We start from the raw sequence: 17519 nt of genomic DNA, 5'->3' as shown, positions 1-17519 counted from the left end.
GGATCGCCGATGGGTTTGCATGACAACCCGGGGTGTGCAGGAGAAAAGTATAACTCGTCCCACAAAAAACAAGCCCTCACACGGCCAGATTGACGAAAAAATAAAAAAAGTTATGGCTTTGAGCAGAAGGGGAGCAAAAAACGAAAGCGCAAAAACAGAGGTTAACCATTTGTGCAACTTTTTAGAGCAAAAAGTAGCACACTTAAAAAAAAAAAAAAAAAGTCACAAAAATTGCTAAAAAAATGAAAAAATTCTAGTGTGCATAAAATCATTCCAGGGTAGGGGACTGGAGTGCATAGATTACAATTTTTGCGAATGATGAATCAAGCAAAAAAATCTGTAAACCAAAAGAAAAACCACAACAACAACAACGGGTGAACATATAAAACAGACTAAAAAAATGCGAACGTTGAAAGATGAATTTGATAAAATAAAAAAAAAAATTTGCAAAACACCAAAAACTGGACAATAAACAGGCGCAATAGTAAATCGGTCCCTATAACGTTCCAGAACTCTTTGGTTATGCTCACGCATTGCATTTTTTGCTGCAGCAAAATCTGATCTCTTACCAGGAGGCTGTTCGGGATTTTTCTTGCTTTTTTACTGGTTTTTTGGTGTGTTTTTTTCACTGTCCTTTTGTCTCTTTATGCATGTACATAAAGTTCAGTGAAACAAAAAGAAAATCTTATTCTGGTTGTGGCACAAAAAAAGCTGAATTAACTGACACCTGCGTTTTGTTTTTTTTCACCACCCATTACTTCCAATGGATGAAAAAACGCTGAAAGAAGTGACCTGCTCTATTTTGCAAAAAGAAAAAAACATGAAAAGCACAAAATCCTGATAAAAAAAAAAAAACATGATGCATGCAAGAGATTTCTGGAATCTCATAGACTTTGCTGGTACTGTAAAACACAGCAGAAAATTTGCATAAAAAAAACATGATGTGTGAACATGGCCTTACGATAACAGATGTCAGGAATAATAAAGGGGATCTTAAAAAACAAAAGGTTCCTGTTTGCTAAAGTTTAAGGGAGATAAACCACCTTCAGAAGTTTTTGGCATTGCTTAAGGAACATTTACACTCAGCAATTATCGTGAGCGAGTGATGCTAAGAAGGCTCTTTTCACGATAAGCGCGCAGTGTAAACAGGCTGCCGATCACCAGACGAGTGAGTCCGGTGAAATGATCTTTTGGCTTGCGCTGCCAATAACAATGGCAAAATTGGACGCTGATCACACGTCGTCTGACGCGGCCCATATCTCTCTGTAGGTATCATTTCATTTGGTTGTGGCGATCATCATGTTAGCAAACGCTCAATTTCATCAAAATAAAAGACGTTCTTGTAGAAATTGAAAGACTGCAATGGTTCTAAAACTCTAAGGGTATGTGCGCACGATCAGTATTTGCTTGCAGCGTTTCTGCAAGGTTCTGCACCTATTGGCAGCAAAGACTCTGCGGAAATTCCATGCGTTTTTTTTTTGCATTTTCATGCGTTTTTGATGCGTTTTTTTGCCAATGCATTGTATAGGAAAAACACAGGCAAAAAAGAAGGACATGCTGCTTCTTTTTCCGTACATGAAATTCTGTAAAGAAAATTCCTGATCATGCGCACAGATCTGCCTAAATCTCATAGGAAATCATGGTATAAGGATTGCAATGCGTTTGAGGCCAATTCCGTGCGGAATTGCGGCATCAAAACGCACAGTGTGCACATAGCCTAAGGTTATGTGCACACGATCAGGATTTGCTTGCAGAAAGTTCTGCAAGGTTCTGCACCTCTTGGCAGCAAAAACGCTGGGGAAAATCAGCAACGTTTTTGATGCGGATTTGTCATGCGTTTTATCCAATGCATTGTATAGGAAAAACGCAGCCAAAAAACGCACAAGGAATGGACGTGCTGCTTCTTTTTCCGCACATGAAATTCTGTAAGGAAAAATCCTCATCGTGTGCACAGATCTTGCAAAATCTCATAGAAAATGCTGGGATAAGGTTTGCAATGCGTTTTTGGGACCAATTCCGCGCGGATTTACTGCATCAAAAAACGCACCGTGTGCACATAGCATAAATGTAGTAATTAATTCAGTAACATCCTGAAATAAAAGTAGGTAAAAATCTAAGGGGCACCATATACAATAAATGGCTGTCGGCCAAACATTGGTTCGGTCGATCATTCGGCTGGCACCCATCTCTCATGACTCTTCCATACTCTTGCTCCGCCGAGCGCTCCTGTGTTCTCTACTAGAGAGCCGCTGCCAAATTCTTCTGGCGGCGGGTTATCCTGCAGAGAACAAAAATGATCACCAGTCCGAAATTGGAACATGATGTTGGGGGGAGAATCAGAGGGCTCCCATAAACATTTGAACGTCAGACAAGCCTGCCGATATCGGCCAACATAAGTTTAATGTGTGTGGGGTCCCTAAGAGTTTCTTAAAACCCATTTATGCTGGCCGATAATCAGGAAAGGAGCGTTCATAGGAAAAAAATATATATATATTAAATGCAACATTTATTTAAAAGTCTGACTTAAACAATAGATCATGTTCTGATAAAAGGGAATGTTTTAAGTTTTCTTTTCTCCACTTCAGACTGCAGCAATGGCAGGTATACTCGCTAGCATGTAGATCTAAAATAAAAAGGGCTTTTAAGCCGCCCCCTATTGGAATGGCAAAAATTATAAAAACATCCTTTTTTATAATCATTTACATAAAACCTATCCCATCGTGGTCCCACTTATGGGAAAATTATATGAGGAAGAAAAAAAACTGCACAGAAAAAAAAAGTGCATAGCCAATCATTAGAGAATGATTAAAAAAAATATATGGCTTTAGTGAAAAACAAAAAAGTGCAAACAAACATAAAATTGAAAGCAATTAAAAAAAAACAAACAAATAAATTACATCAGGCAGGGAAAGGAGATGTTAATTCATGTTATATATTTATATATCCACTCACACACATACCCCGCCAACCAGGCATAGAATAGATTGTTTTCATTGACTATGTCCCAGGTTACAATACATATAAGGATAGGACAGAATATATATCCCAAATATATATAGCACAAATAAATGCTGGATATTAATCAAAGTGCTGAGTGCCGAGGCTCCCAATGCAATGGGATCACAACTGAAAAGAATTGGCAAGTATTGCTTAATGTACACAAGTAATGAATTAGAATATATAAATGCTTGTGATAGCAATTTACATGATACAAGTGCTAATAATAATGAACAAATAAAGTTCAAAATGGCCAAATATTAAAGTCACATGTCAAAAAAAATGGAACTTACAGAAGGTACAGTGGTCTGTCCTCCGAAACATAATATTTACACACTGTCAAGAATGGTGGCTTCTTGGAAATGAATGGGTGGCTTTACAGCATGAAGCAAAGGCAACTATCTAGGAACCCGGATGAGAAAGATGTTAAAGTGTAATTTCTATCTTAGGCACTTATGGCGGAGGAGGTGGCCTCTCTAGCTAAATAAATGGAGAATGAGGTGGCCAGGATTTAGTGTATGGGTTAGAAGACCCCCAGTTCTGCGGATGAGGATCCTACAGAATCGGAGGCATCAATGAAGGAGTTGGAAAAGAAATAGGTGTGCACACTCTCAACACCACAAATACATTTACTATGGTTATTAATTACATAATACCGCAATTTCCTCCGGGATAAATAAAGTATATCTTATCTTATAAAAACAGACACTTTCAAATGTAAAATGTATCTTCTTGTACTTCACTTGTTTAAATTTGATAGAAAAAAATACTTTTTTTTCTAACTTGCAGAGTATGACATTATCATAAATGCTCTTGTATTTTTTTATTCTAAATTTTATATCTTTTTAAAAAGGAGGAATATCCAGAAACCAATTACAGTAGAGATGACTAAAATTTGGATACAACCCAAGAATCACACCTTACTCAGTACTATATATTTACCCATTGAAAGGCAGCTCCCTGCAGCAGATGTCAAGCAACTCAAGAGACACCGTCTGCTCCATCACACTCTCCCTCCCGCAAGTCACAGGAGGATATTACAGACTATGGAGACCGAGAACAACAGTAGCTACAGAGAAAAATCACAGCGCACTCTTTGCAAATCCATTAAAAGCCTGACCACGTGCAGCCAAGACAGGGTTAAACACGGCACAGCGACGAGAATCGTAACAGTTTGGAATCTAAATGGAGTTATTATTTAATAAAATTACAAGGTTTACAAATAACAAAGAAATCTAAAAAGAGATTACAAATTTTATAGGATTTTATTTTATTTTTCTCTTTGTAAGTTCAGCTTATTCCAGGCGTGAAGATTCCAGGTCACCAAATTTGCCGATCTTCTGCATCTCCAACACAGAAAAATCATTTGCATTCTGGAATACGCTTAAAGCCACAACCCACTATCAGTATTTGGTCAGTATTCGGTCAGTATTTTTTCTCAGGAGTGGGAGCCAAAACCAGGTGAGGAACAATTAGAGAAAAGGTAGAATAGAAACAAGCCACCAATTCTGCATTTATCACCCACTCCTGGTTTTGTATCCTACTCCTGAGAAAAAATACTGACCGAATACTGATAGTGGGGTCATGGCCTTATTTGCACTGTCTGACATTTCACAAGACAGTAAAACAAATGCTACAGTAGCTGCCCTGACTACCGACAACCAAGAAAATGGTAAAGCAAAGCCTCACCAGATTTCCACTGACGAAGGACTTCGTCACAAGTCAGTTTTTCACAAATTCCACTCGCACCTGTAATAGTCTATGGAGCTGTAAGCAAAAGGTTTCGTTGCAAAAACGCAGAGACGTGCAATATTGATCCGAGTGTCAGATCAAACCTGGCAATGCAATCTAAGGATCCATGAGGAGAAAAAAAATAATTCGGACAGCACTCGAATGCCATTTGAGTGCTGTCAGATTTTCACTAACTGCTACACAAGGTAGAAAAAGACCATGCTCTGACCCGCCCCCCCCCCCCCACACACGCTACATAAAATCAGTGGTGAAACAAGGATCATTTTTCTTATACGTAAAAAAAAAGACGGACGTCTGAATGAGTCCTAACGGCTCATTCATAAATCAATGATTTTTCACATACACAATAAAGGGTGCGAGTTTCACTAGTGTTTTTGTTCCAAGTATCAGTTTTTACCATCAGAGTTTGGTCAATGTTTCACCAGTTTTTCTCATATGAAAAAAAAAATTCTGATAGAGGTTTCTCAAACTTCTCCCATTAAACAGTCCGAAAAAACAACAACAAAAAAATCAGACAGCACACGGATGGCATTCAATTTTTTCACAGACTTGGAGTTTGAGATGACACTCGGGTCAATATCAGATAGAACTTGTATGAGAAAAACTGAAGTCTGAACGAGCCCTTAAACTAATATATGTAACCTTGTAAATTCAGCTATGGTCTATAAATATGTGAAAATCCAAAACCTGAGAAGGTACGTAGAAGGTTTCGAACAAAAACTGTCTGTCTGACCCATTTTTTAAGCAGGGATGGGGGAAATAGCTCACAGACTACAGGTAAGAGTCCAGATACAAAGTGTAGCAGAACAACAATGTTGATTCAAAAGTGCAGAAATATCAGCACCATGTAATGAGGAATGAGCAGGTTACTTCTTTATACAGCTTCATCATCTCCTAAGGCTACGTTCCCACGATGAGCTTTTGATGTTGCAGATTTTTTGCACCATTTCTGCACCCATTAAGTAAAATAGGTTACATGCAATTTTAAAAAAAATATATATATATGCAGCGTGAAAAACTCACCAAAAACTCATCGTGCGAACGGAACCTAAAGCAGTTAAAATGTAACATGTGCACAGCAATGTCATATTTATATTGCTGTGATTAACGTTCATTTTTTGCGGCACTTCTTCAGGTGGAATCCGCCTTAAAAAAGACGTTATGTGCCCAAACCTTAAGAGCATGTGCACAGTTTTTTGGAGCAGAAACTCTCCAAATCCATGGCGACTTTCAGCTGTAATAAAAGCGCAGCACTTTTTAGAATATAATGTGATATTACTCTTGTTTGTAGGTTTGTTGGCAGAAGACACAAATAAGTGTCGCCATATAGTGCCAAAGTAATAATGTCATGTTCCCATGTCTGTCCATACTGAAAATTGTAACCCCTGCTGAGAAGTGTATTAAGAGGGCCACATACATTGATGGCCACCTATATTTGTAAGGAAATTAATCTATGATTGATATCAACAGAAAAAAATGCATCCACACATACTAATATTCTGGGAGTCTACTTTTGACAATCCCTACTGAGTAGAAAGGTCAATTAAAAAAAAAAAGTCTTAAATCAAAAAGTTCAGGGATCCCATTCAATCACCTGTAATCTGTTGGGAAACCTGTTCAGTTTTCCTGCAGTGACAGCACATGGGAAATTAAAGAGTAACCATCAATTTTTATGCAATAGTACACAAGAATATGAACTTTGTAATATATCTTATATAAATCTGCTTCTTTCTCCTCCTGAACTGTTCTTTCATTCTCAATTCACGAGTTAAATCTGTCTTCAGTGAATATAGACTTTCCCATTACTGAGACAGGAGATGACAGTTGGTGCTTATAAGATTCTATGGAAGAGGAAGGATCTAGAGGCCGACACACATACAGACATTCCAGGGGGAGGAGCTAGAGGCAGACACAGACATTCCAGGGGGAGGAGCTAGAGGCAGACACAGGCATTCCAGGGGGAGGAGCTAGAGGCAGACACAGGCATTCCAGGGGGAGGAGCTAGAGGCAGACACAGGCATTCCAGGGGGAGGAGCTAGAGGCAGACACAGACATTCCAGGGGGAGGAGCTAGAGGCAGACACAGACATTCCAGGGGGAGGAGCTAGAGGCAGACACAGACATTCCAGGGGGAGGAGCTAGAGGCAGACACAGACATTCCAGGGGGAGGAGCTAGAGGCAGACACAGACATTCCAGGGGGAGGAGCTAGAGGCAGACACAGACATTCCAGGGGGAGGAGCTAGAGGCAGACACAGACATTCCAGGGGGAGGAGCTAGAGGCAGACACAGACATTCCAGGGGGAGGAGCTAGAGGCAGACACAGACATTCCAGGGGGGAGGAGCTAGAGGCAGACACAGACATTCCAGGGGGGAGGAGCTAGAGGCAGACACAGACATTCCAGGGGGGAGGAGCTAGAGGCAGGCACAGACATTCCAGGGGGAGGAGCTAGAGGCAGACACAGACATTCCAGGGGGAGGAGCTAGAGGCAGACACAGACATTCCAGGGGGAGGAGCTAGAGGCAGACATTCTGCTGTAAGTTCTACTGACACAATAGTTACACTTTAACTATGCTCTCCATAGAACTTTATGAGCACCAATTGTCAACTTCTATTTCAGTAATGTGAACTTGTGTTCAGCAAATATAGATTTTACCTATGAATTGAAAGATCAGTTCAGGAGGAGAAAGAAGCAGATTTCTCTGACAAGAGATATTACAAAATTTCTTATTTTTATGTGTATTGTTGATTTATGGGGAGGCGAGGGAAACAATGGTTACTCGTTAAGCATTACAGTAATCCCTAAAATCAGTGGATTGTCTATGTAATGCAGGACAGAAATCAATAGCGAAATATCAAAAGCACTGTTTTTTTGAGCCTTTTAGTTATTTATTTTTATGCCAATGTCCAGAAGATATGTAATAAAGGTAAAATTAGTAGGGGGTCTGACTTCTGGAATGGTGGACCCCCATCAGGATAGAGATAGATATAGATATATATGAGCAAGGAAATAAAGCATAAAAAAAGCCAAAATACACTCTCATATGTCATTCTTGCCCCCCCCCCCCCCAAAAAAAAAATACCAGGAGAGATCACTCCAAAGGGGGTCATGCCCTAACTAAATGCATTCTCCATATAAATTAAATGGCTGGCCCTTTGTCTTACAAACCAGCCAGCAGTAGTAGTAACTATAGGCCTGGTAACGACTTGGTTAATAACAGACTGTCTGTACAGTTCACCACATTCCTTCCTGCCTGCAAGATACCTGCTGCATCTGCTAACCCCAAACTGTCGGAGAAGGCAAACAATAGGACTCGGGCAACAAATTATACACAACAGCTGAGAAAATGACAAATTTCAAAAAATTGCTACATTTCACCATTTTTAAAAAGAACATTCTTTTTTTTTTTTAAACTGTTTTAATACATTTTTTTTTAAAATTTTACAAAACACATCAAGAAGATTTTTGACAAATTGTATCAAAATGTCGAAAGATGACAAAACATATTTTAGGGATACAATTCAGTAGAACTGTCAGGACACCCTCCTGCGACATGTATCTCCGAATTTGTATTCTGAGGGCAGAACGCAGAGGAATATGACATGGGGGCCTTTGTCAAGTCGAATTATTAAAATTCTGCTGTGCCACATTGTCTAGTCCAGACATTCAAGGACCTCCTGCCGCTTGCAAAGCTTCAGGACGAGAGGAGATACTTAAAAGAGGAATTCACAATTTACACCCACGCCACATTCAAAATGAGACATTTCACACATTTTCCATTGAGCAGAGATACCCTGAAAATCGGCGCCTATCTTTAGAAAGAAAATACCCTAATTACAGTTTATACCCATATAATATCGCACCTTACACAATTTTCCCCACGGGATTCTATTTATTTACACAAATTCTGAAATTCTTTTTTGAACATCGTTTAATATGTTATTAATTTCCCTCCCCTTTTCTTACGTCCTCTGTAACACAATGGCAATTTTGTATCTATTTGGTTTTATTTTACTTGACACCTGTCTAATACGCCTTTTTTATTGTTTTAAACAAACATAATTTTTCTAAACAATACAGAAAAAAAATCCATCAAAAATATTATATATATATATATATATATATATATATTATTGAAGTGTTAAAACAACTATCTAAAGCCTTAATAAAAAAAAAAAGGTGTGTCTGTCACAAAGCTGGTGAAAATGCCCATCGACACATTGGGATCTACTACGCAGCTCTGTAGCATAAACAGTCGCGTAAAATAAAACATACAATATTTATTTTAGAATGATAAATATTTATGTTTAATTCATAATATTGAAATAAAAATTGCACTTTGGAAAGGGTTCTTTTTTTCTTTTTCTTCTTTTCCGGAGAGGGGGAAAAGGATAAAAATTAAGTTAAAAAAAAAATAAAAATATAAAAAAAAAAGTAAGACCTTTCTGCTAAGTGTGGAACAAAAAAAAAAAAAAAAGCCTAAAGCCTGAACAAAGCCACAGCTCACACATGTCATCACCTATAGATTTCCTGCACAGCCCTGCTGCGGCTGCTGTATACAGGGTGCAACTACAATAAAAGTGATGTCCACAGCATCCAGGGAGTGAAGTGTATGTGCAGGAATATTAATTGCACAGCCCATAATCCTGGCTCTGCTGATGATGATGATGATCAGGAGGATTGTTTGACAACTTCCTGGGGTTTCTGTGCCCCCTTGTGTTTTGTGCCCTGCAAACCCCCTTCCCCTCCCCCTTTGCTGTGCATGCAGTCCCATTACCTGGCAGGGACTGGAGCAGTGATCAAGGCCACCTACCTGTCCCAGGTTCGGTCCCATGCAGCTTGCAGGAGTCTCCCATTGACAGCAGCAGCCGATCACTGCTGCTGATCCTATTCTCCTCCTCAGCACACAGGCCTGCAGACTGAATAGTGCTCCCAGCATGCTCAGCTTCAGCACCAGCTGGGGCTCATCTTAAAGGGGCTATGTCTATTTACTGTGTTAAAAGGGAAACCAAGTCTGTGTTTAGAGAATGTGGAGGATTTGCAAATTGTCCAACTAGAAAAACAAGTTTGCATGGGAGCTGGGTTATCAGGGCACATCTGCTTGCAGTAGGCATGTGACATGTAAGTAGATGGTGCTGGCAGTGCCCATGGTGGGCATGTACAAGGCTCCATGGTAAATGTCCAGAGATGGAAGATGGAATGGATCATAGTAATGTTGTACTTTATTTAAGCCTTCACCCAGCTTTCCCTGACTCCTGAATGGCAATATGTTTACAGGTTTTGGTTGCAATAATTCATCACTGCTGTTATATTTTGAAACCTTCACCCAGCTTTCCCTGACTCCTGAATGGAAATCTGCATAGTTATCCAACAATATAGGTCTTGGCTGCAATCATTCATCACTGCTATTAGATTTTAAAACCTTCACCCAGCTTTTCCAGACTCCTGGATGACAATTTAATGAGATATCTAACAATAAAGATCTGGGTACACAATTATTTATCAATGCTATTATATTTTAAAACCTTCACCCAACTTTCCCAGACTCCTAAATGGCAATCTGCCTAGTTATCCAACAATACACGCCTAGTTATCCAACAATACAAGCCTAGTTACGCCATTATTTATCATTGTTATTATATTTTAAGAGCTTCACCCAGCTTTCCCAGACTTCTTAATGGTGATCTATCAATGTATCCAATAGTAAAGATCTGGATACGTAATTCTTGTTAACTCTTATTGTTTTAAAACCTTCACCCAGCTTTTCCAGACTCCTGAATGGCGATCTACCGAATTATCCAACAATAAAGGTCTAGTTTGCAATTATTCATTACTGCTATTATATTTTAAAACCTTCACCCAACTTTCCCAGACTCCTAAATGGCAATCTGCCTAGTTATCCAACAATAAATACAATTCATGGAGAGATGGTAGCATATGTACCTAAAGGGGAACATATATTAAATTACATTATATCCTGTCTATGTGTATACAATAAATTCTCAACTACCATAGTAAGGACCAAGTCAGGGCCAAATCGTCAGTAGCACAAAAGAACACACAAAGAAAAAACGAAAGAAAGGCAACTAAATGTATGCAAAAAAATGTAAAGTTTATTAAAGGGTAATGCCAAGCACAAAGGAGGGGGTAAAGTGCACTGTGCAGACGGTAAAACTTTAAAGATAGCTCCACGTAGCAGCTGCCATAAATAATATATATGTAGTATAATTATACCCAATTCGCACATATGCATAATGGGTGGTACAGAAAGCTGGAGTACAATCAGAGGAGAGTGTATCCATTAATACATATTGTCCAACTCGATGTACCAAATGATGTTACATATAAAGCCCTGTACAAGTGCCAAAAATGGTTAACAACATAATATATTGCCCTTTATACTTGATTGTATATAGTATCATCCACAGTCTTATCTCAGATAGTAAATAAGTCACCATGACCCTGTATATACATACTGGGGGCTAAATCGTGGGAAGCGTGGGTAGGCAAGTCAGGTACAGGATCCTATTGTATAAGCAGCACACGTGGAGCGATCGCCCCGATGCGCGTTTCGGTTTCCCTTCGTCAGGAGGCATAGGTGAGTGAGCGGTGCAGGGTCATATACAGGCGCCACAGGACGCCGCGGACTGGAAGTAACGCATAGCGTTGCCATAGAGACCGGGACGCCAGCCGGCGTCCGCATCACGTGACAGCTGATGGCAGGGCACACGTGACCTGGCGTCGGACGTCACCATAGATACAGAAAGCCGGCGGAAGCCCCGGAATACATGGCACGCATGCGTACAAGGTCACAATCAATGTAAGCGCTGTACATGCTAGAACCGTGCGGTCTTATAGAAGAGAAACGATAAGTTAACCTGCATCAATATGGGCCAGAATAAAACAGTAGATACATAAAGGGGAAGCACATAATCCATCCACCATAATTACACATTATTATACATTGTTTCAAAAACGGCACATAAGGACCCCATCTTAATTACCAACGCGGTATAGCACATATGGTAAATCACGATCATAATATACATTTTTACAAATAACAGCAAGTAATGAGACTCATATACAGAAAAATACCATGGGATAAATACCAGAGCTGTAATATATCGCATACATATTTGATATAGACTAGGGGACAATGTAAATGTATAATGCATAGCACTTACACAAGCACATACAGTGATAGCAATGTACATACATAATGATATATTTTGATATAATTAATTTTAATATGCCGTAGTTGCAGATTATTCATAGAGATGTTGAAATGGTTCATTGCATCCAGAGCAAAAACAGTGACCAGGAAACAGGTCCTAAACAGCATAAAAAGAATAAAGTAGTAAATAAATGAATAAAACCAAATAAAACCATATTTAAACTGTTAAAACTTGCACCGACGGGAAGGATAGAATTAAGAGGAAAATGGTGGATGATCAAAGGAAGGGTACATAGCTAATGTTTTCATTTAATCCATTCGGATGGAGTGTATTCAAAGTCCATATCCAACGGGATTCCAGTTGGGCCAATTTTTGTCCTACCTTGCCTCCACGTACAGTACAGACCAAAAGTTTGGACACACCTTCTCATTTAAAGATTTTTATGTATTTTCATGACTATGACAATTGTACATTCACACTGAAGGCAACAAAACTATGAATTAACACATGTGGAATTATATACTTAACAAAAAAGTGTGAAACAACTGAAAATATGTCTTATATTCTAGGTTCTTCAAAGTAGCCACCTTTTGCTTTGATGACTGCTTTGCACACTCTTGCCATTCTCTTGATTAGCTTCAAGAGGTAGTCATCGGAAATGGTTTTCACTTCACAGGTGTGCCCTGTCAGGTTTAATAAGTGGGATTTCTTGCCTTATAAATGGGGTTGGGACCATCAGTTGTGTTGTGCAGATGTCTGGTGGATACACAGCTGATAGTCCTACTGAATAGACTGTTAGAATTTGTATTATAGCAAGAAAAAAGCAGCTAAGTAAAGAAAAATGAGTGGCCATCATTACTTTAAGAAATGAAGGTCAGTCAGTCCGAAAAATTGGGAAAACTTTGAAAGTGTCCCCAAGTCCAGTTGCAAAAACCATCAAGCGCTACAAAGAAACTGGCTCACATGAGGACCGCCCCAGGAAAGGAAGACCAAGAGTCACCTCTGCTTCTGAGGATAAGTTTATCCGAGTCACCAGCCTCAGAAATTGCAGGTTAACAGCAGCTCAGATTAGAGACCAGGTCAATGCCACACAGAGTTCTAGCAGCAGACACATCTCTACAACAACTGTTAAGAGGAGACTTTGTGCAGCAGGCCTTCATGGTAAAATAGCTGCTAGGAAACCACTGCTAAGGACTGGCAACAAGCAGAAGAGACTTGTTTGGGCTAAAGAACACAAGGAATGGACATTAGACCAGTGGAAATCTGTGCTTTGGTCTGATGAGTTCAAATTTGAGATCTTTGGTTCCAACCACCGTGTCTTTGTGCAACGCAGAAAAGGTGAACGGATGGACTCTACATGCCTGGTTCCCACCGTGAAGCATGGAGGAGGAGGTGTGATGGTGTGGGGGTGCTTTGCTGGTGACACTGTTGGGGATTTATTCAAAATAGAAGGCATACTGAACCAGCATGGCTACCACAGCATCTTGCAGCGGCATGCTATTCCATCCGGTTTGCGTTTAGTTGGACCATCATTTATTTTTCAACAGGACAATGACCCCAAACACACCTCCAGGTTGTGTAAGGGTCATTTAACCAAGAAGGAGAGTGATGGGGTGCTACGCCAGATGACCTGGCCTCCACAGTCACCAGACCTGAACCCAATCGAAATGGTTTGGGGTGAGCTGGACCACAGAGTGAAGGCAAAAGGGCCAAGTGCTAAGCATCTCTGGGAACTCCTTCAAGATTGTTGGAAGGCCATTTCCGGTGACTACCTCTTGAAGCCAATCAACAGAATTCCAAGAGTGTGCAAAGCAGTCATCAAAGCAAAAGTTGGCTACTTTGAAGAACCTAGAATATAAGACATATTTTCAGTTGTTTCACACTTTTTTGTTAAGTATATAATTCCACATGTGTTAATTCATAGTTTTGATGCCTTCAGTGTGAATGTACAATTTTCATAGTCAAGAAAATACAGAAAAATCTTTAAATGAGAAGGTGTGTCCAAACTTTTGGTCTGTACTGTATATTAGGTATGATAGTATCAATACCCCTGATCTTGAAAAGAGAGGCATCACAATTATGGTGGGTTTTAAAATGACGTGGTATTGTCTTCAATGTGGATGCATCCGTGTGGCCGGATGCAGCAATAATCCCAAGAACATGTTCGCGGATCCGTATCTTAAATTGACGAGTAGTCATACCTACATAGATAAGTCCGCAGGGACATGTAGCAAAATATATCACATTTTTGGTGGTACAAGTGATGAATCTATTGATTTTATAAGTTTTGGATCTATTCGACTTGAAGAACGTATCGCTACGCTCCACATTGGGACATGCTACACACCGGACACACGGAACGCATCCAAATCTCATGATCTGTCCGTCAAGGAAGGTGGTACCCACAGAACCCTCGTAGTAGGACCGCGCCTAATGGTAATAGATGGTGTATATATCTGGAGATGACAGGATCGGCCTTCAGAATATGCCATGATCGAGCCAATATAGCTCTCACCCGGGAAAATTGTGAGTGGAAATTGGTGATAAACCTCACCTGTTCATTGTCACTCCCTGTTTTTCTACTACCATACAGTAGGCTATGCCGAGAGGTAAATCTGGCCCTATTATATGCCCTTTTCACCATACGGCGGCTGTAACCACGAGCATAGAACATCTCCTTGAGTTCCTGGGCCTGCCTCTCAAAATCAACATCAGTGGAGCAGATCCTCCGTAAACGGAGGAACTGCCCCACCGGTACCGATTGAATCATATGCTTCGGGTGTGCTGACGATGCATGCAAAAGCATATTGGTAGAGGTTGGCTTACGGAAAATAACCGTCTGTATACAGTTAGTTTCAATCAATGTATCCAATAGTAAAGATCTGGATACATAATTCTTGTTAACTGTTATTGTTTTAAAACCATCACCCAGCTTTTCCAGACTCCTGAATGGCGATCTACCGAATTATCCAACAATAAAGGTCTAGTTTGCAATTATTCATTACTGCTATTATATTTTAAAACCTTCACCCAGCTTTTCCAGACTCCTGAATGGCAATCTGCCTAGTTATCCAACAATAAAAGCCTAGCTACACCAATATTTATCATTGTTATTATATTTTAAGAGCTTCACCCAGCTTTCCCAGACTTCTGAATTGTGATCTATCAATGTATCCAATAGTAAAGACCTGGGTACGTAATTATTGATCACTGTTATTATATTTTAAGAGCTTCACCCAGCTTTCCCAGACTTCTAAATGGTGATCTATCTATTTATCTAACAATAAAAGTCTATGTGCACAATCATTCATCGCTAGCCTGGTATTGTATTTTAAAAGATTCACCCAGCTTTCCCAGACTCCTGAATAGCAAGCTGCCTAGTTATCCAACAATATAGGTCTTGGTGAGTGGTGTAACTTGAAACTGATGGACCCCTATGTAAAAGCTCCAATGGGGCCCCAATTATTGCAAGTCTGTATTGGTCTTTTCATGTAGGGCAAAGGGACTTTTTGGGGCCTTTAGTCTCTAGGGCCCGAGAGCAATTGCAACCTCTGCACCTATTATACTTACCACCTTGATCTTGGTTGCAATCATTCATCACTGCTATTATATTTTAAAACCTTCAGACAACTTTTCCAGACTCCTGAATGTCGATCTGCCTAGTTATCCAACAATACAGGTCTAGTTACACCATTATTCATCACTGCTATAATATTTCAAGAGCTTCACCCAGCTTTCCCAGATTTCTGAATGTCAATTTACAGAGATATCCAACAATATAGGTCTCATTACACAATTATTCATCACTACAAACCAGAGGACATAGAGTTAAAGCTAAAAAATATTGTTTTATTCAATTTCATTAAAAATTCTTTCACATGATTCAATTAACATACAGCAGAATTTGTGCAAGTGAAACAGTAAGTGGAGCCCGGTGGGAGGGAGAGAAGAACCAACCTCAATTGCAATTAGTTAGGGAATAGAAGGTGCAAATGTGGGATCAGTCTGATCAGCACCATTACACAGGTTAAATGCATGTGCACAATGACAGAGGGGGCAACCTAGGGTACGGTCAGATCAGGTCTGTAGAGAGAAGTTCCATAATGGGGCATACTCTCTCCTGAATTAATATACCCCCACCTGAACAAAGTCACATGTAAAATTGTTGCAGATGATACAATAGGAAGGGGTAAAAATTACAGACGATCAGATAGAATCCCACAGAGCACCTACAGCTCCAGAAAGGAACATCTAGACGAGTGTCAGAGAGCTAAGTAATAAATGACCCATCGTCAATTGCAGAGGTGGGTCTCAAGCCCAGACCCCGAACGCGGGATTTCGCTATGATGCTTCCTCAGGGGGCATTTCTCAAACCCATCATTGGTCTCATTCTAAATACCAGGACCTGCCGATCACATGGTCGGTATGGTCCAATCCTGTAAATGTGTCCGGCGCATGCGTACCCATAACGTGGGCCTGTCACTGCCCACTCCCCGTCAGTCATCATGATGGTCACGTGGCGCGGCTGGCGCCTGACCGCAACTACGGGAGCATGACAGGGAGGTGAGCGCAGCAAACTCCACGCAGGGGTGTGCACGCGCGCCATCTAGTGTCATCACAGGCAATGGGCTAGTTTAGAATAGATATAAAGTGCTGATGTGCATACCCATAATATATATCAAAATGCAAAGGATTTTTCTGTATTTTCATGACTATGAAAATTGTACATTCACACTGAAGGCATCAAAACTATGAATTAACACATGTGGAATTATATACTTAACAAAAAAGTGTGAAACAACTGAAAATGTCTTATATTCTAGGTTCTTCAAAGTAGCCACCTTTTGCTTTGATGACTGCTTTGCACACTCTGGGCATTCTCTTGATGAGCTTCAAGAGGTAGTCACCGGAAATGGTTTTCACTTCACAGGTGTGCCCTGTCAGGTTTAATAAGTGGGATTTCTTGCCTTATAAATAGGTTGGGGACCATCAGTTGTGTTGTGCAGATGTCTGGTGGATACACAGCTGATAGTCCTACTGAATAGACTGTTAGAATTTGTATTATGGCAAGAAAAAAGCAGCTAAGTAAAGAAAAACGAGTGGCCATCATTACTTTAAGAAATGAAGGTCAGTCAGTGCGAAAAATTGGGAAAACTTTGAAAGTGTCCCCAAGTGCAGTTGCAAAAACCATCAAGCGCTACAAAGAAACTGGCTCACATGAGGCCCGCCCCAGGAAAGGAAGACCAAGAGTCACCTCTGCTTCTGAGGATAAGTTTATCTGAGTCACCAGCCTCAGAAATCGCAGGTTAACAGCAGCTCAGATTAGAGACCAGGTCAATGCCACACAGAGTTCTAGCAGCAGACACATCTTTTTAACAACTGTTAAGAGGAGACTTTGTGCAGCAGGCTTTCATGGTAAAATAGCTGCTAGGAAACCACTGCTAAGGACAGGCAACAAGCAGAAGAGACTTGTTTGGGCTAAAGAACACAAGGAATGGACATTAGACCAGTGGAAATCTGTGCTTTGGTCTGATGAGTCCAAATTTGAGATCATTGGTTCCAACCACCGTGTCTTTGTGCGACGCAGAAAAGGTGA

The 17519-nt window shown here is 40.2% G+C and overlaps 1 protein-coding gene across 1 annotated transcript in view; it reads right to left on the bottom strand.

The window, feature by feature from the left end:
• The window catches only part of PRDM2 (PR/SET domain 2), a 114705-nt gene extending 104991 nt beyond the window's left edge, over nt 1-9714 (bottom strand). Inside the window, exon 1 of the mRNA XM_073656758.1 lies at nt 9562-9714. The gene's annotated coding sequence lies outside the window, so the exon portion shown is untranslated. The remainder of the gene's footprint in view (nt 1-9561) is intronic.
• Nucleotides 9715-17519: the final 7805 nt, after the last annotated feature.

Source organism: Phyllobates terribilis, unplaced genomic scaffold (genome assembly GCF_046119375.1).
Source record: "Phyllobates terribilis strain yellow unplaced genomic scaffold, ASM4611937v1 Scaffold_12__6_contigs__length_324123572, whole genome shotgun sequence".
In the NCBI taxonomy this organism is placed as follows: domain Eukaryota; kingdom Metazoa; phylum Chordata; class Amphibia; order Anura; family Dendrobatidae; genus Phyllobates; species Phyllobates terribilis.
Note: the sequence above shows the minus strand (reverse complement) of the source record. Positions and strands in the feature narration are given on the sequence as shown.